Here is a 23,279-nt window from a genome sequence, read left to right as displayed (position 1 = left end):
GATTAAGGTTTGTCTTCCAGGCTTCTCCATTCAAAAGTTACTGATTCTCCCATTGTAATTTATCAGCATTTTACAAGGAGCTACTTTGACATTATATTAATATAACTATGCCATTACTCATCAAACTTTCAGTTTATTCATTTATTTATATCAGTATAGACACCTATTTTTAAAAATGATTTATAAACCACAACTGTAATTACTTCTTTTATTGTTCATATTGACCTTGATTTGGCCAGTGGAATCTATTCGTGCTGAATTTGCTGTCCTTTTCAAATGTCCCCGCCATTCTTTTTTCTTTTTTTTTAAAGATTTATTTTATTTCTTTCTTTTTCCCCACCCCCTCATTGTTTTGCACTTGCTGTGTCTGTTCATCTTCCTTGCTCTTTAGGAGGCACTGGAAACAACTGGGGGCCTCCAATGTGGGAGGGAGGTGCCCAATCACTTGAGCCACCTCCATTCCCTGCTTTGTTGTGTCTCTCATTATGCTCTTTCTTCTTGTGGCTCTTGTTGCATCAGTTCACCGCACCTACCCGTTGTGTCAGCTCAAAGTCTTGCTTGTCTTCTTTTGGAAGCATTGGAACCTCTGCGCCCTGCTTTGTTCTCTCATTATGTTTTTCTTCTTCTGTCTCTTGTTGCATCATATTGTGTCAAATTGCCACACCTGCCCATCATGCCAGCTTGCTAGCTTCTTTAGGAGGTACTAGGAACTGAAGCAGGGACCTCCCATGTTGTAGGTGGGAGCTTAATCACTTGAGCCACAACCACTTCCCCCCATCATTCTTGAAGCATTTTCTTACTTCCTGGCACAAGATTTTTAAGATACATCTTGTATTTTCCCTGCCCTAGCCTTGGAAATAGCCATTTCTCTAAGGAGCCCTGTGTGTGTGTGTGTGTGTGTGTGTGTGTGTGTGTGTGTGTGTTTATGTACATGTGCACGCTCATGTGTGTGTGTGTTTTGTAGTGGAGAATGAATGGTATTAGAAACTAAGATCTGAGTTCAAGGTATGATCGTTGCTACTAGGATATCAGTGCTCCCAGATGCTGTCAGTGAATAAGCTAGGAAATATATATAATGTTTTTACATGCACTCACATGTCTGCACATTTTTATTTCTGTGTTTCTATTGAAAGCCATAAATCCACACCAATACAACCAATTGCAGTCTAACACCACAGGTTACTTTCTAGTTTTCTCTTTCTATATTTGTGTCTTAATACTTACTTGATTGTTATCTCTGTATATAACCAGTTTCCTATTGCTGCTGCTTTACATCCCCGTGGTGGATTCCCTCTTTGCCCCACTTTGCCTCCAACATTCTGCACCAGGTTGCTACCCTTCCCACCCTATCCCCCATGTGAACACTGTCCTCTGACACACCTTCTGGGCTACTGCAGCTCCCCCAACTACAAACACAGATGCCTACCTTGCTTGGCCCAACCTAATGGCTTTTGGGCTCTGACTTACATTTTTAAAGAACCTCTGTGTTTTCTGTATGCAGAATGGAGGAAAAGGGCAAGTGTAGAAGCAGACAGATCCATTAAGAAACTATTATCTGTAGTTGTCTGGGCAGGATTATATTGGAGGCTTGAACTGTGGTGTTGCAAGTAGTGAGACATAGTGTAATTTGAGATTGTATTAGCTATCTATTGCTCTATAACAAATTAACCCCAAATTTAGCAGCTTAAAACAATAAACATTTATCTCACAACTTTTCTGTGGGGTCCGGAATCTGAGTACAGCTTAGCTGGGTGCCTCTGACTCAGGATCTTTCACACAGCAGCAAACTTAGTGTGGTCTAGCCTGCAGTCATCTCAGGGCTTGACTTCCAGATTCACTCACATGGCTGTTGATAGGCCTTAGAAGATTTGCTTCCAAGCTCACTCACATGGACCTCTCCACAGGGCTGACTCATGACAAGGCAGCTTCCCCAGAGCAAGCGATCCAAGAGAGAGTTAGTGAGAACTCCCAAAATGGGAGCCATAGACTTTTTAAACCATATCTCAGAAGGACATCCCAAGGTAGTATTGTCTGTTCAGTAGCTGCATAAATGATCTCTCCTAGGAAAGGATTTTCCTTTAGAGGCACAGAAGTTCACTTCCATGAAGCTACTTAGTAAACTTCTGTAGATCACTTAATGTCCCCTAATCTTGTGGGAAACATTAGAAATCTTTTGGGAAAATGAGGTCATTTTATCCATCTCATCTCTCAGTCTTAATTTATTTGAATCTGTCAGTGGCCAATTGACTGTTCTGATAGATAAGATAGATAAAAGGTATATGTGGTGGAACCAATGTCTTGGATGGGCTGTAGCACTTACAAGAAACTTATTCCCTAGAACCTGGCATAGTACTCTGCTTACAAATAGTTATTTATTCAGTAGATATTTATTGAGCACTATGTGCTAGGCAGCGGTGGTTTTACACATTCATAGTGGTATGTGAAATACACGTCGTTCTCGCTGTCTTGAAGTTTGTAGTCACTTTACTAGCTCATAGAATAATATTGTACTATAAAGTCTCTTATTTTTCTTTGTTGTGATATCTTCATATTCTTATCTAAGTTTCAGTTTCTTAGATCTATAAAGAAATTTGCATTTCCTCTTTGGGTATTTGTATTAGTTTAATTTGATTGAACAGAATACTCTGAAAGTATTTTAGTAGATAAGAAATACTCTTTTACATCACTTTGGATTATTGTCTTTGTTTTAAATTAGCTAATTGCCAGCATCTATACTTGCACAAAAGTCTTTATTTTTATTTTTATGGTAGTTAGCTTTTGCATATAATTAGCAACATATAAACCAAGTAATTGGTAACTGCATGAATCTTGACAAGATAAAAAAAATTTTGAAGGAAGAAAGGTAGAAAGTTTGGGCTAACACAATAGTATAAAATTACTGTTTTCACTTATATCAGGAGAAACAAAGATATGCTTCTTGTGATTTGAAGTATTGGAATCCTAAAATCCTGAACCAAGAAAAAAAACATGCTGTGTCTAGATTTTTTTCTACTGCATGTATACATTTCTCCCACTTGGTGGCGACTTCTGTTCATTTCTAAATGAAAGTCTTTTCTCCCTCAGTAGTACGCGAATCTTCTCTTGTAAATTGATTTTTCTTATTAAAATTGTCTAACCACACAAGTAATACATGTAAATTCATTCTTTAAAAAATAATAATGTACGTTAAAGTTGTGGGGTTTTTTTAACTCAAATTTTATACCTGAAGGTTTTTCTAGGGCTAGGGTGAAATTGATCAATGTTTTTCTTCTTGTCAAGTTAACTGATTTAGGATGCTTAACATTATTCTGGTCAGCTATTTTTCAGTTGGCATGATATCTTCTGGAAGCCTTTTTTAGAAAAGCAGGGTTATGGGTATGTGGGGTAAAAGTGATAGAGAGGAATCAAGGATGATTCATATGGGATTGAGTGGTTAGATGGATGGTGATACCATTCATTGAGGTGGGAATACTGGGAAAAAGGTTGGTTGTTGAGGGTAGATGCTGGAGAATTGGAATCAGAAGCTTCTTTTTGAACATTTAGTTACGTGCTTTAGTTTGCTGAAAGCTGCTGGGATCAATATACCAGAAAAGGTTGGCCCCCCCCCCATTTTTTTTAATTAAAGGAGTTGTAAACTTACAAAACAATCATGTATAAAGTACAGAATTCCCTCCACCAACACCTTATTTTGTTGTGGAACAATTGTTACAGATTATGAAAGAACATGATCATACTGTTAGCATTAATTGTGGTCCATAGCATACACTTGGTATATATTTTTCCATGCACCCCTTGTTATTAACACCATGTATTAGTATTGTACATTTGTTATAGTTCCTGAGAGAACACTCATTTGTACTCAACTGCAGTCCATCTTCTTCTACATGGTTCACTGTGTTACACATTCCCATGCCTTGTACAGTCTATCTAAACAGTACACTCAGTGACTCTCACTTTCTTCACAGAGTTGTGCAGTCATCACGCCTGTAAACCTTTGAATGTTTTCCTTAGTCCAAAAGAAAAATCTCATACCCCCTTGTATTAGTCAGCCAAAGGGGTGCTGATGCAAAATACCAGAATTTGGTTGGGTTTTTATAAAGGGTATTTATTTGGGGTAGGAGCTTACAGATACCAGCCCATGAAGTATAAGTTACTTCCCTCACTAAAGTCTGTTTTCATATGTTGGAGCAATATGACTGCCAGTGGCTATGAGGGTTCAGGCTTCCTGGATTCCTCCCTTCCAGGGTCTTGCTTCTCTCTGAGTTCAAGGTTTCTTTCTTCCCAGGGTTTGCTTCTTCCTGGGCTCAGGGTTCCTCATTTCCTGGGGCTTGCTTCTCTTTCCTCTGTGAGCTTACTTCCCAGGGCTCCAATTTAAGGCTTCAGCATCCAACTCCAAATCAAAACTCCAACATCAAAAACCCTCAACTCTGTCCTTTGCCATGCCTTTTTATCTGTGAGTCCCCACCCCTTGGTGGGTGAGGACTCAACACCCTAATGACGTGGCCCAGTCAAAGCCCTAATTATAACTTAATCACTCCCAGGTACAGACCAGATTACAAACATAATCCAATATCTATTTTTGTAAATCATAACCAAAACAAACTATTACACCCCTATTACTGACCCTTAGCATTGATATAGTACCTTCTTTGACCTTGATGCAAGAATACCACAATATTGCTATTAAGTATACTCTGTAAGTTACGTTAATTGTATTTTTTCCATGCATCACTGTATTCTTACTATCTTTTAATAGTAACATACATTTGCTCTAGTTCATAGAAAAACATTCTTGTATTTGTATTATTAACCACAATCCTCATCCACCTCTGGATTCACTATATTGTTCAGTCCCTAGGTTATTCTCTAGCTTTCTTTCAATTGACATTTACATACCTAGACCTGCCCCTTTCAGCCACAATCCCATTTATAAACCAGCCATGTTAGTTATACTCACTATAATGTGTTACCATTAACTCTATCCAATTTCCATACCTCTCCAGTCAAGCTAGTTGAAAATTTTACATATGTTGAGCATTTGTACCCTTTCTCAGTCCTCATCCTGTCTCCTCGTAACCTATAGGTTGTTTGTTTGTTTGTTTTAAAGATTTATTTTATTATTTATTCCCCCCCTGGTTGTCTGCTTTCTGGGTCCATTTGCTGTGTGTTCTTCTGTGTCCACTTGCATTCTCTGCAGCACTGGGAATCTGTGCCTCTTTCTGTTACATTATCTTGCTGCGTCAGCTCTCTGTGTGTGCAGCACCACTCGTGGGCGTGCTGTGCTTTTTTCGCACGGGGCAGCTCAGTGCAGGGCGCACTCCTTGCATCTGGGGCTCCCCTATGCGAGGGACACCCCTGCGTGGCACAGCACTCCTTGTGCGCGACAGTGCCACATGTGGGCCAGTTCACCACACAGGCCAAGAGGCCCTGGGTTTGAACCCTGGACTTCCCATATGGTAGGTGGACACTCTGTCAATTGAAGCACATCCACTTCCCCCTATAGGTTTTAACTCCATTAGTTTATTCTTCATATTTAGTAATGTTAGTGTGACCAAACAGTATTTCTTTTTTTATGTCTGGCTTATTACACTTAATGTAATGTCCTCAAGGTTCATCCATGTTATCATGTTCCTCTATTTCATTTCTTCTTATGGCAGCATAGTATTCCATCATATGCATATACCACATTTTGTTGATCCATTCAATGATTGATGGACACTTGAGTTATTTCAGCCTTTAGCAATTGTAAATAATTCTGCTCTAGACATCACTGTGAAAATGTCTGTTCATGTCATTGTTTTCAGTTTTCCTGGATATATTCCTTTTTTTTTTTTTTTTTTTTTTTGTTTTTAATCTGTAGTATAAACATGTACATGGTGCTTTGATGCATAAAGTACAATACAGTGAAAAAATACTAATACCAAAAATCTCCAGTATAAACTCTAGGGGGAAGCGGACTTGGCCCAGTGGTTAGGGCATCCACCTACCACATGGGAGGTCCGCGGTTCAAACCCCAGGCCTCCCTGACCCATGTGGTCTACCCACCCATGTGGTCCAAGCACAGTGTTGATACACGCAAGGAGTGCCCTGCCCCGCAAGGGTGCCCCCATGTAGGGGGGTCCCACGCACAAGGATTGTGCCCCATAAGGAGAGCCACGCAGTGCGAAAGAACGTGCAGCCTGCCCAAGAATGGCACCGCACACATGGAGAGCTGACACAACAAGATGATGCAACAAAAAAGAAACACAGATTCCTGTGCCACTGACAATAACAGAAGCAGACAAAGAACATGCAGCAAACAGACACAGAGAACAGACAACAGTGGCGGGGGGGGGGGGAAGGGGAGAGAAATAAAAATAAATAAATCTTTTAAATATATATAAACACTAGGTATGAGAATATTCCTCTTTTACTCTTACTTCTCTTTTTGTTTATAATTTGTTTCCTGAGAATTGCCTTGTTGAGTCACTCTGGAATATGTGCTCTTTCCAACTTTCAAAATTACAATAATTGTGGTATTAATGTTTTTTTTTGTGTTTTTTTACTTTTTTAAAATTGAAGTATATCATTCATACATGAACATGCATAAACAATAAGTGTAAAGATTGTGAGTTTACAAAAGAGACATACATAACATCACACAGGGGTCTCATACATCACCCTTCCACCAACATTTTGCATTGTTCTGAAACATTTGTTACAAATGATGCAAGAGCATCATCAAAATATTACTACCAACTCTAGTCCTTATCTTACATTTGTGTATTTTCCCCCCAACCCACCCTATTTTTAAAAAAGATATTTTTGTTACAGATATTGTGAACGCGCAAAACAATCATACACATGTGTAGATATCCCATACAATACCACACCCTGGTGGAACATTTGTTACAGATTATGAGATAATGCCATCAGACATCACCAATCATGGTCCATAGCATACATTTGGCACACTTTTTCCATAACTTCCATTATCAACACAGTACAGCTTTGGCATTGATGCAAGAATATTATAATAGTATTACTGTTAGCCACAGTCTATAGGTCACACAAATTATAGTTTTCCCATGCTTCTCCATATTCCCATCACCCAGCAATAGTGATATACATCTGCTCTAGCTCACAGAAGGGCTCTCTTGCATTTTTACACTTAACCACTATGATCATCCACCTCTGGGTTCACTGTGTTATTCAGTCCCTAGATTATACTTTAGCTTTCTTTCTATGGACATTTAGTTCCCCAGACTACTGTTTTCAGCCACAATCCCATTTATAAACCAGTTGCTACTCACTATAATGTGTTACCAGCAACTTTAACCATTTCCACACCTTTACAGTCAAGTTAACTAAAACTTCTACATACATTAAGCATCAGTAGTTCTTCTCAACCCTCCTCTTACCTCCAAATAACTTATACTCTAGGTTTTAATTCCATGTGTTTATTATTAGTATTTAGTTCATATTAATGAGACCATGCAATATTTGTCCTTTTGTGTCTGGCTTACTTGACTTAGTATAATGTCTTTGAGACTCATCCATGTTACCACATGTGTCCCAATTTCATTTCTTCTTACTGCAGCATAGTATTCCATTATATGTATATAACACATTTAGTTTATCCACTTATTGATGGATGGACACTTGGGTTGTTTCCATCTTTTAGCAATTGTGAATAACGCCACTATGAACATTGGTGTGAAGATGTCTGTTTGTGTCATAGTTTTTAGTTCTTCTGGATATATTCCTAGTAGAGGAATTGCTAAATCATATGGCAGTTCTATATTTAGCTTCCTGAGAAACCACCAAACTGTCTTCCGCAGAAGCTGCACCATTCTACATTCGCACTAACAGTGAATAAGTGTTCCTCTTTCTCTACATCCTCTCCGGCATTTACAGTTTTATGTTTTTTTAAATAATGGCCATTCTAGGGGTGTGAGATAATATCTCATTGTGATTTTGATCTGCATTTCCCTAATAGCTAGTGATATTGAACATTTTTTCATGTGCTTTTTGGCCATATGTATTTCTTCCTTGGGGAAATGCCTAGTTAAATCTTTTGTCCATTTTTTAATTAGATTGTGTGCTCTTTTATTGTTGAGGTATATGATCTTTTTAGCATGGAAACCTTTATCAGATGTGATTTCCAACTATTTTTCTTTTTTTTTTTTTTTAAAGATTTATTTATTTATTTAATTTCCCCCCCTCCCCTGGTTGTCTGTTCTTGGTGTCTGTTTGCTGCGTCTTGTTTCTCTGTCCGCTTCTGTTGTCGTCAGCGGCATGGGAAGTGTGGGCGGCGCCATTCCTGGGCAGGCTGCTCTTTCTTTTCACGCTGGGCGGCTTTCCTCACGGGCGCACTCCTTGCGCGTGGGGCTCCCCCACGCGGGGGACACCCTTGCGTGGCACGGCACTCCTTGCGCGCATCAGCGCTGCGCATGGTCAGCTCCACATGGGTCAAGGAGGCCCAGGGTTTGAACCGCGGACCTCCCATATGGTAGACGGACGCCCTAACCACTGGGCCAAAGTCCGTTTCCCTCCAACTATTTTTCCTTCTCACCTTCTTAACAAAGTCCTTTGATGTTCAAAAGTGTTAAAGTTTGAGAAGGTCCCATTTATCCATTTTTTCTTTTGTTGCTTGTACTTTCTGTGTAAAGTTTAAGGAATCCCCACCTATCACCAGGTCTTAAAGATGTTTCCCTACGTTTTCTTCTAGGAGTTTTATGACACTTGCTTTTATATTTAGGTCTTTCATCCATTTTGAGTTAATTTTTATGGATGTCGTGAGGTAGAGGTTCTCTTTTTTTCATTTGGTTATGGCTATCCAGTTTACACAGTGTCATTTACTGAATGTGTTGGCTTTTATAATGGGAATTTATTAGGTTAAAAACTTTTAGATTTTAGGCTGTGAAAATTTCCAAATCAGGGTATCATGAGAGATGCTGTCTCACCAAAAGTCTGCTACTGACAATCCTGGACCCCTTCCACAAGGCAAGGCACATGAAGGCATCTGCTCCTTTTCTAGGTCTCATTGCTTCAGCTTCTGGCTGCTCCATCTGTGACTTCCTCTCTCTCCGTTTACTCTCTGAGCTCCTGGGTTCCCTCTCTTCATCTCTGTGGCTTTTTCTCTATATGTCTCTGCATGTTTCTCCTGTTTAGAAAGGACTTCAGCAAGAGGACCAAGACCCATCCTTGGTCACGCCTCACCAAAGCAATCCAATCAAAGGCCTCCTGGCTGACAAGTCAGTCAAAATGTCCAACACTCACATGAATGAAACATCATCTTTTCTGGGATCCTCTTGTTGAAAAACTTCAAACTGTCACAATAAGTTTGAGATACTTGTTGGAAATCTTAGTCTATAGACTAGGCAGGTAAACAACTGGCTATGAATCCGGAGGTTAGGCCAGAGATCAAGGGCAGAAGCTATAAATATGGGGGATACCTGAGTATATGGATAATTTTTAAAGCCATGGGACTGGATGAACTCACCTAGGAAGCCTGTATAGTAAGAAGCAGTCCAGGGGCTAAACCTTCCACTAGAAGAGCAGAAGAAGAACTAGCAAAGAAGAATAAGCTTGCAATGTAGGAGGAAAGAGTATAGAATATGGATGCCAAGAGAGAAAAGGCCAGTTGTACTAATGTTGCTAAGAGATTGAACAAAAAAGTACTCATGCAATTTGGCAATATGCAGTTTATTGACTCAAAAAGGAATCAGTTCTTGAAGAAAATGTAGGAAGTTCAAAAAAAGTTTAAAGAATCTGGGGGCAGGGGACAATCCACATAGCTACCTAGAGACAACCACCAGCACCACTTAACATATTTTCCTTCAGAACTTTTAAGGTATTTTTGTATAGTTGTGTTCATAATCATATTCAGTTTTGGCTTTTTTTCTCTTGATACTATTTTATAAGCAATTTTACATGTTATTAAAATTCGTTATAAGCACCTTTAAAATATTTTTTTCTGATTATAAAAATGTACAATTGTTGTAGAAAACTTGGAAAATCCAGAAAAATATGAGATAGAAACAAAAATAATGTGTTATAACATGGCCCAGAGACAAGCACTGGCCATGTTAGCATTCATTCACTGATTGAATAAATACTTGAAGACACAGTATGTGTTCAATACATTCAAATAACTGGTCAAGAAGGTGGGCAAGGTTCCAGGTTTTATAGAACTTAACATTCACTTAGCAGGAGATAGATAATAAACCTATGAGAAGAATATGAGTTAGAGTAAGTGTGGTGTAAAAAATTTACATAGGGTATAATATACTGGAGAGTGACTAGGTAGCTATTTGTAAGTTTTTGTATTTCTCTTTTATTTTGAAATAGTTTCAAACTTTTAGAAGTGATATGAGTACAAAGAACTGTCAAGTACCTTCACCTAGAACCACCAGTGGTTGGCATTTTATTATATTTGCTTTATCATTCTCTCTAAATATTTATGTATTGATGTTTATATGTGTACTCTTTTTTTCTGATCATTTAAGAATACGTGGCAGGCATGGCACCCATTACCACTGAATATTTTTCTATGTATTTCCTACAAACAAGAACACTCTTCTCCACAAACCATATACATGTACACATGCATGGACACCATTAAATATAATCACATATAGCCTTCAAAATCAGGAAATCATCATTGATACGTTATTACCATCTAATTCACAGAGCCCTTCAAATTTTACCAACCAATTGGGAAAAGGTGGTGTTTGCCAGGCTTCTCCACTATAAAATTATTCTTTTCCCCATTGTAATTAATGTATGTTGTGTGGAAAGATATTTTCACCCAGTAGTTTTAACATCCATTTGTGATTTTTTTTTTAACTTTTTATTTTGAAATGCTTTCAAACTTATAGGACAGTTATAAAAATAATACAAACCCCGTAGAGAACTCCAGCATACCCTATCTGTCCAGATACCCAGGTTCACCAGCTTTAACATTTTGCCACGTTTGCCTTTCATTCTCTCTGTCCATCAGTCCTTCAATCTATTAACCCTTCTATCTATTTAAAATACAAAGCAATGTATTTTGTATTCAGAAATACAATAATGCTGGCATTTATTTTTACCCTCACTAGAGATCTTTATTTCTTTATACTCCTTAAATGTATTTTCCTTTGTCTTTTCCTTTGAACCTGCAGAACTCTTTTTAGCATCTCATATAGGGCTCATCTAGTGGTAATGAACTCCCCTGTTTTTCTTTATCTGGGAATACCTTAATCTCACCCTCAATTTAATTAATTTATTTATTTAGTTTTTTTTTTAATTTCTCTCCCCCCCCTCCCCCCAGTTGTCTGCTCTCTGTGTCCATTTGCTGCATGTTCTTCTGTGACCCCTTTTATCCTTATCAGCAGCACCGGGAATCTATGTTTCTTTTTTTTGCATCATCTTGTTGTGTCAGCTCTCAGTGTGTGTGGTGCCATTCCTGGGCGGGCTGCACTTTCTTTTGTGCTGGGCGGCTCTCCTTACCGTGCACACATCTTGCACGTGGGACTACCCTACGCGCGTGGCACAGTACTCCTTGCATGCATCAGCACTGCGCATGGGCCAGCTCCACACGGATCAAGGAGGCCCGGGGATTGAACCGCAGACCTCCCACGTGGTAGGCGATGCCCTATCCATTGGGCCAAGTCTGCTTCCCTCACCCTCATTTTTAAAAGAAAGAGTCCCAAGATATAGAATTCTTGGTTGGTAATTTTTTGCTTTCAGAAATTTAAATATGTTGTCCCAGTCTGCCCAGTGAGAAATTGGCATTTATTCTTACAAAGGTTCCCTTGGAGGTAACATGTTGCTTCTCTCGTGTAGCTTTCAAAATTTTCTCTTTATCATTGGCATTTGACAGTTTGATTATAATATACCACAGCATGGTTCTCTTTGGTACACTTGATGGTGTCCCACAGGTTCCTCAGGCAGAGTTCCCTTTTCTTCATTCTTCTCTATGCTCCTCAGACTGGATGATTTCAGTTATGTTATCTTCATGTTCACTCACTCTGTCAGTTGCATTCTGCTTTTCAACTCCTTTAGAGAATTTAATTTCTGTTACTGTGGTCTACAGCTCTGTTTGGTGCCTTTATGAATTTCTGTCCCTCTGTTGATACTCTCTTAAGGTTTTTATTAGTCAGCCAAAGGGCTACTGATGCAAAATACCAAAAAGCTGCTGGCTTTTATAAAGGATATTTATTTGGGGTGGACGCTTACAGTTACCAGGCCATAAAGCATAAGTTACTCCCCTCACCAAAGAGTCTTGCCATGTGTTGGAGCAAGATGGCTGCCAACGTCTGCCAGGGATCAGGCTTCCTGGGTTCCTCTCTTCCCAGAGCTTATTTCTCTCTCCACAAGGCCATCTTTATAGACTATCAGGTGAACAGTTCTTGTCTCTCTTTCCCCGGGGCTTCTGCCATGTCTAAGGAGACATCTCTGTTCCTCTTTGTTCTTCTCTTGCATGTTTACTTCCTGAGCTCTAAGATAAAAACTCCAAACTCCCTTCTCTGTGGTTGATTTCTCTTGGTACGCAGGGAATCAAGGTCCTATTGACATGGCCCAATCAAAACCTCAATCATTATTTAATCAAGTAAAAGTGAAACCTCTGACTCCAATATAATCTAATATGCCCAAAGGGACAGACCAGTTTACAAACATAATCCAATATCTATTTTTGGAATTCATAAACAATAATAAACTACCATCTTTAGTTTTCTTGATTTCCTTTAGTTCTTTGTTTGTGTTTTCCTTGATTTCTTTGAGCATTTTTGTATTTGTTTGGTATGTCTCAGGTCTGGTGCTCCTTATTGATGGAGTACTAAAGTTTTAATTTTATTCTTTGTCTGGGCTATCACTTCCTGTTTCTTTGTATATTTCGTGATCTTTTCTTGAAACCTGGACATTTTGATATTTTAATGTGTTATCACTGGTATTTAGACTCTGAGGTATCTGTTCCTTAAGCTTGTGTCCAGCTTATTTTTGACAGAGCTTTTCTTGAATGCCAGGAACTAATCAAAAAAAAAAAGAAGAGAAAACACCTTTCCTAGTCTTTGTAGATTTGTAGTTCTTTCCTTCAGAATTTATCCACACAGTAAGTTTAGAGAAGGAAGCAGATTTGGCCTAACAGATAGGGCGTCCGCCTACTACATGAGAGGTCCAAGGTTCAAACCCTGGGCCTCCTGACCCATATGATGAGCTGGCCCACGCGCAGTGCCGATGTGCGCAAGGAGTGCCGTGCCATGCAGGGGTGTCCCCTGTGTCGGGAGCCCCACACGCAAGGAGTGCGCCCCTCAAGGAGAGCCGCCTAGTGCAAGAAAAGTGCAGCCTGCCCAGGAATGACACCACACACGGAGAGCTGACACAAGATGATGCAACAAAAAGAAACACAGATTCCCCAGTGCTGCTGACAAGAATACAAGCTGACATAGAAGAACACACAGTGATGGGACACAGAGAGCAGACACGGCGGTGGGGGGGGGGGGAGAAATAATTAAAAAATAAATCTTTTTTTAAAAAAAAGTCTAGAGAGTAGCTCGAGGCCAAAGTGTAGGGGCTGCCCTGATCATTTCTGCAATGTTTTGGACATGGATATGTGGCCCTAGAACTCCCCCATTTATATGAACAGATGTGCTCTTTTCCCCTGGAAATAGATTCCTCCTCACTGTACTGGGCACTGTACTTTATGTCACATCCCTTGCCCCAGGTAGCCACTCGACTGCTCTCCTCTAGCATCTCTAGGAGAGCTCTTTGTGCAGCCTTCTATACACAGGGTCAGTCCTGGGATGGCAAGTCCCTCTGGTCACCACCAGAAAGATTGAGTCAGACATCACATGCTTCCAAATGTGCAAGTGGGTAACTCAGCTACGACCAGAGAGTGCAGAAACCTGGTGAGAGGTTGGGGAAGGGGCCAGTACCCACCAGGCACCATGAGATCCTACTGCCTTCTCCTCCCCCCCCCCCCCCCCACAAGTTTTTCATTGTGCCTTTATTCACCTTAGTGCATTAAAAAATATATTTGTTTTAAAGATCCTATAAATAAAGCAACAACCCACTAATGTGGGCTAGAAGTCACCCCTTTCAACATGTTATTTTTGCTTTGTTTTTTTTTAAGCAGTATTTCTTATAAAAACTTATTTTTTTTTTATTATTTTTTATTTATTTCTCTCCCCTTCCCCCCTCCCCCCTCAGTTCTCTGTGTCCATTTGCTGCATGTTCTTATTTGTCTGCTTCTGTTGTCAGCGGCACGGGAATCTGTGTTTCTTTTTGTTGCGTCATCTTGTTGTGTCAGCTCTCCTTGTGTGTGGCACCATTCCTGGGCAGGCTGCACTTTCTTTCACACTGGGCGGCTCTCCTTATGGGGCTCACTCCTTGCACGTGGGGCTCCCCTATGCGGGGACGCCCCTGGGTGGCACGGCACTCCTTGCGCGCATCAGCACTGCACATGGGCCAGATCCACACGGGTCAAGGAGGCCCTGGGTTTGAACCACGGACCTCCCATGGGGTAGACGGACGCCCTAACCACTGGGCCAAGTCCACTTCCCATAAAAACTTATTGACCACACAGTAGTTTACAAGAATGTCAGATGTAATGGCATACATAATCTAAACAAGACAGGCTGATTGGAAATTTATGTAATGTGGTAAAAATATACAGATGAAAATTAGCGGTATGGACTGAGGCATGTAGCAGGTAGAGGTGAGGAGGCTAAGGCTCCCTTCAAGGCTGGGTAAGAGTGTCCCCTGGAGTAAGACTGCTTTCCCCACCAAAGAGAGGCAAATCACTCTCACTAAGAGGTAAAGGCTTGGCCCAATGGATAGGGCGTCCGCCTCCCACATGGGAGGTCCATGGTTCAAACCCTACGCCTCCTTGACCCATATGGAGCTGGCCCATGCGCAGTGCTGATGCACGCAAGGAGTGCCGCACCACAAAGGGGTGTCCCCCGCGTAGGGGAGCCCCACATGCAAGGAGTGTGCCCCGTAAGGAGAGCCACCCAGCGTGAAAGAAAGTGCAGCCTGCCCAGGAATGGCGCCGCACACACGGAGAGCTGACACAGAAAGATGACACAACAAAACGAGACACAAATTCCCGGTGCTGCTGAAAAGAATACAAGCGGACACAGACGAACACACAGTGAATGGACACAGAGAGCAGACAACGGCAGGGGAGGGGGCCAGAGAGAAAAAAAATTAGTTCAGGAAAGTAACAGGAACCAGATAGGGCAGGGATTTGCTGACCATCATTGTAAGGTGACTTTACCTTTTGCTCTGGGATGGGACGCCATTGGAGAGCTTTTGAGGAAAGAAGGAGTGTTGTTTTTTTTCAAAGATTCATTTTATTTATTTCTCATCTCCCCTTGTTGTTTGCGCTCACTCTCTACTCTCTGTATCTGTTGTGTGCTCATCTTCTTTTTAGGAGGCACCAGAAACCGAACCTGGGACCTTTCATGTGGGAGGGAGGCACACAATCACTTGAGCCACCTTTGCTCCCTGCTTGTTGTGTCTCTCTTTGTGTCTCCTCATGGCATCATCTTGTGGCATTAGCTCACCATGCCAGTCCATCACGTAAGCTCACTCTTCTTTAGGAGACACTGGGAACCAAACCTGGGACCTCCCATATGGTAGGCTGGTGCCCGATTTCTTGAACCACATCTACTTCCCAGAAGGAGTGTTTTTGAAGGACCACAGTGTGGAGAATAGGTTGTAGTTAATTGGTCACACCCTTTTTAGAAGAAAGCTTATGATTATAAATAACAAATATATATTTCTGGTGTATTACACAAATTATTTTGTGGCTTGCTTCCCCTTCACTTAATATATCACAGACATTTTCTCCATTCATTAAGACACTATGGGGAAGCGGACTTGGCCCAGTGGTTAGGGCATCCGTCTACCACATGGGAGGTCCGCGGTTCAAACCCCCGATCTCCTTGACCGGTGTGGAGCTGGCCCACGTGCAATGCTGATGCGCGCAAGGTGTGCGCTGCCATGCAGGGGTGTCCCCGCGTAGGTGAGCCCCACATGCAAGGAGTGCGCCCCGTAAAGAGAGCCGCCCAGCGCAAAATAAAAGTGTAGCCTGCCCAAGAATGGAACTGCACACATGGAGAGCTGACACAGGATGATGCAACAGAAAGAAACAGATTCCCATGCCGCTGACAACAACAGAAGTGGACAAAGAAGAACACGCAGCAAATGGACACAGAGAATAGACAACTGGGGCTGGGAATAAAAATAAATAAATAAATGTTTTAAAAAAAAGATACTGGGAAACGGACTTTGGCCCAGTGGTTAGGGCGTCCGTCTACCACATGGGAAGCCCGCGGTTCAAGCCCGGGGCCTCCTTGACCCGTGTGGAGCTGGCCCATGCGCAGTGCTGATGCGCGCAAGGAGTGCCGCGCCATGCAGGGTGTCCCCCGCGTAGGGGAGCCCCACGCGCAAGGAGTGCACCCATAAGGAGAGCTGCCCAGCGCGAAGGAGGGAGCAGCCTGCCCAGGAATGGCGCCGCCCACACTTCCCGTGCCGCTGACGACAACAGAAGCGGACAAAGAAACAAGAAACAAGACGCAGCAAAAAGACACAGAAAACAGACAACCGGGGGAGGGGAGGGGAATTAAATAAATAAAAATAAATCTTTTTAAAAAAAAAAAAAAGATACTATGAGTTCTTTATGTTGAAGGGACTTTTGGATTTAGAAAGGATTAATGGCAAATTTATTTTAAATCAGTAGTCTATTTATTACAACTGCAAATTTTAAAGCCTGATTTTTCTTAAGCCTTGAGATTCAACTTATAAATAGGATAACAAGATTAGTAAATTGAATAATATTTTGCATGAAAGTAAGAACAATCATTTTTTTTCTTGTTCTTTGATGAATGCTTGATAAACTCTAATTGGATGGATTAAATTCTCCTGAACAGTTATGCCCATTTGAAAATTTAATTAATGCATCCCTTTCAGCATTTTAGGTCACATTTATCATTTAATTTATGTCATTATTTTCAGTATCTTCAAATGCCCAGTGGGATGGTAGGTTAACCCTATGAAGAAAAATACTCCTACTCCTAAGCACTTAAACGACTTCAGGCTTATTCTTTACTCTTCTTTCTCTAATATCTCTTCTATCAGCAAGTTCTTTTCTGTTTTACTTTCAGAATATATCCCACATCTGATCACTAACTCTTTGATTATTGCGCTAGTCCAAGCCATAATTCTTTCTTACCTGAATTACTACAACAGCTTCTTAACTGATTTGATAACATTCTTTAAACACATTAGTATTCTCCACATACTAAGTGATTAGAATGATTATTTTTAAATTTAAATCAAAACACAGTCATATCTCTGCTCAGAACTATCCAGTGGCTTCTGATCATAGTGAGAATAAAAACCCAACTCCCTACCATGGTAAGCAGGGCCTTATGTGATCCTGCTCCTGCCTAACTCTAATTTCATATATTCTGTCCTATTCACTGCGCTGCTAACTCTAATTTAGCCACATCAGCCTTCTTGCTTCTCATGAATAGCAAGCACACTTGCACCTTAGTCTTTCTGTACCAGCTGCCTGGAATGATCTACCCCAGATTTTGCATAGCTCATGCCTTCACTTTATATTAAAGTGCCTACTAAAATGGCACTTAGTACCCTATCTAAAAGAGCCCTGCTCCCTCCTCACACTCTGTCCCCTTCCCTGCTCTAGTTTTTTCTTCATAGCACTTATATTTCTGCTTGACCTTAAATTTTATCTTATTTAATTTATTGTTTGTTTCCCTGGTTACCATGCTTGATACAAGGACTTGATTTTCTTCACTACTATGTTGCTGACACCTACAGCAGTGCCTGGCACATAGTTATTCAATAAAATGTTGTTGAATGAATAAGGATATATTATTTTACTTTGACCATTATTTTGATTTTTGGATAAAATAATTTTTTCGACATATCTAGCTGATCCAAAGATGGCACCCCTTTTGTAGTTTTTTATGAATATGAATTTCCTTCTGACTACAACCTGTCCTTTTTAGTACTATTATCTATTGTAAATACCCTGAATCATTTGTTAAAGCCGCTTTTGCCTGGAGGGCAAATTTGAAGTGACTGCGAGCCTGAGAGGAGTTTCTCAGGTCAACCCTTCCTAGCCCAAACAAGGACAGGGACCCAAAAAGGAAATTTTCACACACACTGCCTTGGGGAAGGGGTGAAGTAGGGGCCAGCCAGGGTGCCAGGAGCTTCTCCTATGACGCTTTGAAGCTTTATTTTCTTGACTGGGCACTTGCCCAGTAAATGCAGATCTTTAACTGTCTTCCATATATATTTTTTTTACTTTTTTTTCCTTTATTAGAGAATTGTGGGTTTACAGAACAGTCATGTATCAATACAGGACTTTTATATATCATTCTATTGTTACACCTTGCATTGGTGTAGAATACTTGTTACAATTGATAATACCACATTTTTATAATTGTACTATTAATTAAAGTTCATGATTTAACCTAGGGCTCACTGTGTAATGTATTTCCATGGATTTTTTTTTTAAGTAAACTTTTACTATGGAATAATTTTAGATTTACAGAAAAATGTTAAGATGGTACATACAGCTCACATATACCATTCACCTAATTTCCCCTAAAGTACGTGCATTAAACTAAGAAATTAACATTGATACATTACTATTAACTAAACTCCAGACTTTATTTGGATTTCATTAAAATCCTTTTTGTTTTCCAGAACCCAATCAAGATAATACTTAGTTGTCATATCTCCTTGGTCTACTTGATGTGTGCCATTTCTCAGTTATTTCTTCATCTTTTATGACCTAATTTGTAGACTGTTCCTTAATCTGGGCTTGTCTAATTTTTTTTAAAGCAGTTTTAATGAGATGTATTCACATACCATACAGTCTATTCAAAGTGTACAATCAGTGGCTTTTCATATAATCACGATGTTGTACATTCATCACCATAAGAAATTTTAGAACAGTTTCATTTTTCCAAAAAGAAAAACTACTTACCCTTTAGCAGTTACCTCTCAATCTCTCTGTCCTTTACCAGCCTACATAACCACTAATCTGGGAAACGGACTTGGCCCAGTGGTTAGGGCGTCCGTCTACCACATGGGAGGTCCATGGTTCAAACCCTGGGTCTCCTTGACCCATGTGGAGCTGGCCCATGCGCAGTGCTGATGCGTGCAAGGAGTGCCCTGCCACGCAGGGGTGTCCCCGCGTAGGGGAGCCCCACACGCAAGGAGTGCGCCCCATAAGGAGGGCCGCCCAGCGCGAAAGAAAGTGCAGCCTGCCCAGGAATGCCGCCACCCGCACTTCCTGTGCCACTGACGACAACAGAAGCGGACAAAGAAACAAGACGCAGCAAATAGACACAGAGAACAGACAACCGGGGTGGGGGTGGGGAATGAAATAAATAAATTTTAAAAATCTTTAAAAAAATAACCACTAATCTAATTCCATCCTTATAAGTTGATTTATATTTATATTTTATATAAATGGAATCATACAATAAGTAGTATTTTGTGTCTCGTTTCTTTTACTTGTTTTGCTTTTGCCTGGTAATTAATCTCTTGTAACACTAACATACATTTATTCAGTTTCAAAGGAAAATAATCTTATCTATGCAGTATTACCCATATTCATACTTCACAGGAGGTTTTACTGTGCTATACAGTCCCATTTTACATATTTTAGCTTTCCTTCTAGTAATATACATGCTTTGACTCTTCCTTTAAATCACTGTCATAACCATTTAATAGCACTGTTACAAACACTATGTTGTGCTTTCACCTTTTCTATTCATTTCCAAGATTAACAACATTTTTACCAATTCTGCACATGTTAACTCTCAGCTTTCAATTCTCTAACCTCTTTCTATTTTCTGATAACCCATATTCTAGTTATTAACTCCATGAATTTATACAGTGTGTTTAGTTCATAATAGCGCAGTCATACAGCATTTGGCCTTTTCATGTCTGGCTTGCTTCACTCAACATAATGTCCTCCAGGTTCACCTATGTTGTTATATGCTGCACGATTTAATTTCTTCTTATAGCTGCATAATATTCCATTGTGTGGATACACCACAGTTTGTTTATTCATTCATCATTCATCAGTTGACAGATGGGTTGTTTCCATCTTTTGGTGATTGTAAATAATGCCACTGAACATTGGTGTGAGATGTCTGTGTCTTGCTCTCAGTCCTTTGGGGTGTATACCTAGTAGTGGTATTGTTGGGTCATATGGCAGATCTGTATTCAACTTCTTTAGAAACTGCTGAACAATCCTCCACTGTGGCTATACCATTTTACATTCCCACCAACTGTGAATAAGTGTTCCCATCTCGCCACATCCTCTCCAACACTTGTAGTTTTCTGTCTTTTTAATAGTGGCCAATCTAATAGGTATGAAATAATACCTCATTGTACCTTTGAGTTTCATTTCTCTAATCTCTAGTGATGAACATTTTTTCATGTGTTTTTTTGCCATTTGTATTTCTTATTTGGACAAATGTCTATTCAAGTCTCTTGCCCATTTTTTAATCGGATCATTTGTCCTTTTATTGTTGAATTGTAGAATCTCTTTATGTATTATGGATATTAAACTCTTATCAGATATGTGATTTCCAAATATTTTCTCCCATTGAGTCAGGTGCCTTTTCACCGTTTTGATAAAATCCCTGATGTGCAAAAGTGTTTAATTTTGAGGAGATCCCATTTATCTATTTTTTTATTTTTTTGCTTGCACTTTGGGTATAAGATCCTATCACAAGGTCTTGAAAATGTTTCCCTATATTTTCCTTCAGTAGTTTTATGGTCCTGGCTTTTATATTTAGGTCTTTGATCCATTTTTAGTTGATTCTTCTGTAGGAAGTGAGAAAGGGGTCATCTTTCATTCATTTGGTTATGGATATACAGTTCTCTCACCATCATTTGTTGAAGAGACTGTTTTTGTTCCATTAACATGGACTTGGTAGGTTTGTCAAAAACCATTTGGCCAAGAGGGTGTGGGTTTGTTTCCCACTGATCAATGTGTCTATCTTTTTTACTACTGTAGCTATTTTTGATCACTGTAGCTTTGTAGCATGTTTCAAGGTCAGGTAGTGGAAGTCCTCCCACATCGCTCTTCTTTTTTAGAATGCTTTTGGCTACTCAGGTGCACATTCCTTTCCAAATAAATTTGATAATTGCCTTTTATATTTCTTTAAAGTAGGCTGTTGGAATTTTGACTGGTATTGCTATAAAGCAGTTTAGGTAGGATTAACATCTTCACCACATTTAGTCTTCCAATCCATGAACACAGAATGTCTTTCCATTTATTTAGGTGTTCTTTGATTTCTTTTAGCATTGTTTTGTGGTTTTCTAAATATAGGTCCTATATGTCTGGTTAAATTGATTCCTAGATATGAGTCTTTTTTTGCTGTTGTAACGGGAATATTTTTCCTAATTTCCTCCTCATGTTGCTCAGTACTAGTGTACAGAAACATTACTGATTTTTGCATGTTGATCTTGTATCCTGACACTTTGCTTATCTTGTTTATTAGCTTAGATAGCTCTGTTGTATACATTTCAGAAGTTTCTACATATAGGGTTGTGTCATCCATGAATAGTGAGAATTTTACTTCCTCGTTTCCTATTTGGATGCCTTTTATTTTTTCTGTTCTAACTCATCTGGCTAGAACTTAACTGAACAATATTGAATAATAGTGGTGGCAGTGGGCATCTTTGTCTTCTTCCCAATCTTAGAGGGAAAGCTTTCACCTTGGCTCCACTGAGTACAATGTTGGCCATGGGTTTTTCATATTTGCCCTTTATCATATTGAGGACTTTTCTTTCTATTCCTTTTTCAAAGTGTTTTTATCAAGAAAGAATGCTGGATTTTGTCAAATGCCTTTTCTGCATCTATTGAGATGATCGTGTGGTTTTTTCCCCTTCAATTTGTTAATGTGCTATATCATGTTCGTTGGTTTTCTTGTGTTCATCTACATTGCATACCAGGAATAAATTCTACTTGGTCGTGGTGTATAATTCTTTTGATATGCTGTTGGATTTTATTTGCAAATATTTTGTTGAGAATTTTTGCATCTATGTTCATTGAAGAGATTGGTCTGTAATTTTCTTTTCTTGTGGTGTCTTTATGGCGTTGGCATTAGAATGATGATGTTGGCTTCCTAATTCCTAAAACGTGTTGAGTAATTTTCCCTCCTCTTCCATTTACTGGAAGAATTTAAACAGGATTGGTGTTATTTCTTCTTGAATTGCTTGATAGAATTTACCTGTAAAGACATCTGGTCCGACTTTTCTATGTTGGGAGATTTTTGATGACTGATTCAATCTCTTTAAATGTAATTGATTTGTTGGGTTCTTGTATTTATTTCTTGGAGAGTCATTGTAGGTTGTTTCTGCATTTCTAGGAATTTATCCATTTCATCTAGGTTGTCTAATTTGTTGCTATACCGATTCTCGTAATAGGCTCTTATGATTCTTTTTGTTTCTCTGGGGTCAGTCATAACTTTGCTGCTTTTATTTTTTATTTTATTTATTTTAGTCCTCTCTTTTTTTCTTTGTCAGTCTAACTAAGGATTTGTTAATTTTATTGATCTTCTCTAAGAACCAAATTTAGGTTTTGTTGATTTTCTCAAATGTTTGGTTCTCAATTTCATTATTTCTGCTCTAATCTTTATTATTTCTTTCTTCATGCTTTGGAAGTGGTTTGCTGCTCTTTTTCTAGTTTCTCTAGCTGTTCGGTTAAATCTTTGATTTTAACAATTTCTTAATATGAGTGTTTAGGGCTATAAATTTCCTTTCAGCATGGCTTTTGCTATATCCCATAAGTTTGTTTTATTTTGTTTTGTTTTTTTGTTGTGGTTGTTGTTTGGTTTAGTCTGGTTTGGTTTGGGTGTTGTTTTTTTTTTTAGATACCAGGGCTGGAGATCAAACCTGGGACCCTCGTATGTGGGAAGCCAGCGCTCAACCGCTAAACTATATCTGCTCTCCTGAATTGGTTTTTTCATTTGTTTGTTTATTTGTTTTCTTGTTTTTTGGAAGCACCAGGAACCAAATCTGGGACCTCCCATGTGGAAGCAGGTGCTCAACACTTGGGCCACATCCACTCCCCTATATACCATAAGATTTTTCTTCTTTTAATTTATTGAAGTGTATACCACTCATACATAAACATACCTAAACATACATAAACAATAAATGTATATTAGTAGTTGTGAACTTAGAAAACAAACATACATAACATCATACAGGGCACTCATACCTTACCTTACCACCAATACCTTGCATTG

General features: G+C 39.6%; 1 protein-coding gene across 2 annotated transcripts in view; it reads left to right on the top strand.

The window, feature by feature from the left end:
• Positions 1–23,279, top strand: part of NDUFA12 (NADH:ubiquinone oxidoreductase subunit A12) — a 71,043-nt gene that overhangs the window by 30,674 nt on the left and 17,090 nt on the right. The window lies entirely within an intron of this gene.

Source organism: Dasypus novemcinctus, chromosome 12, assembly GCF_030445035.2.
Source record: "Dasypus novemcinctus isolate mDasNov1 chromosome 12, mDasNov1.1.hap2, whole genome shotgun sequence".
In the NCBI taxonomy this organism is placed as follows: Eukaryota; Metazoa; Chordata; class Mammalia; order Cingulata; family Dasypodidae; genus Dasypus; species Dasypus novemcinctus.
Note: the sequence above shows the minus strand (reverse complement) of the source record. Positions and strands in the feature narration are given on the sequence as shown.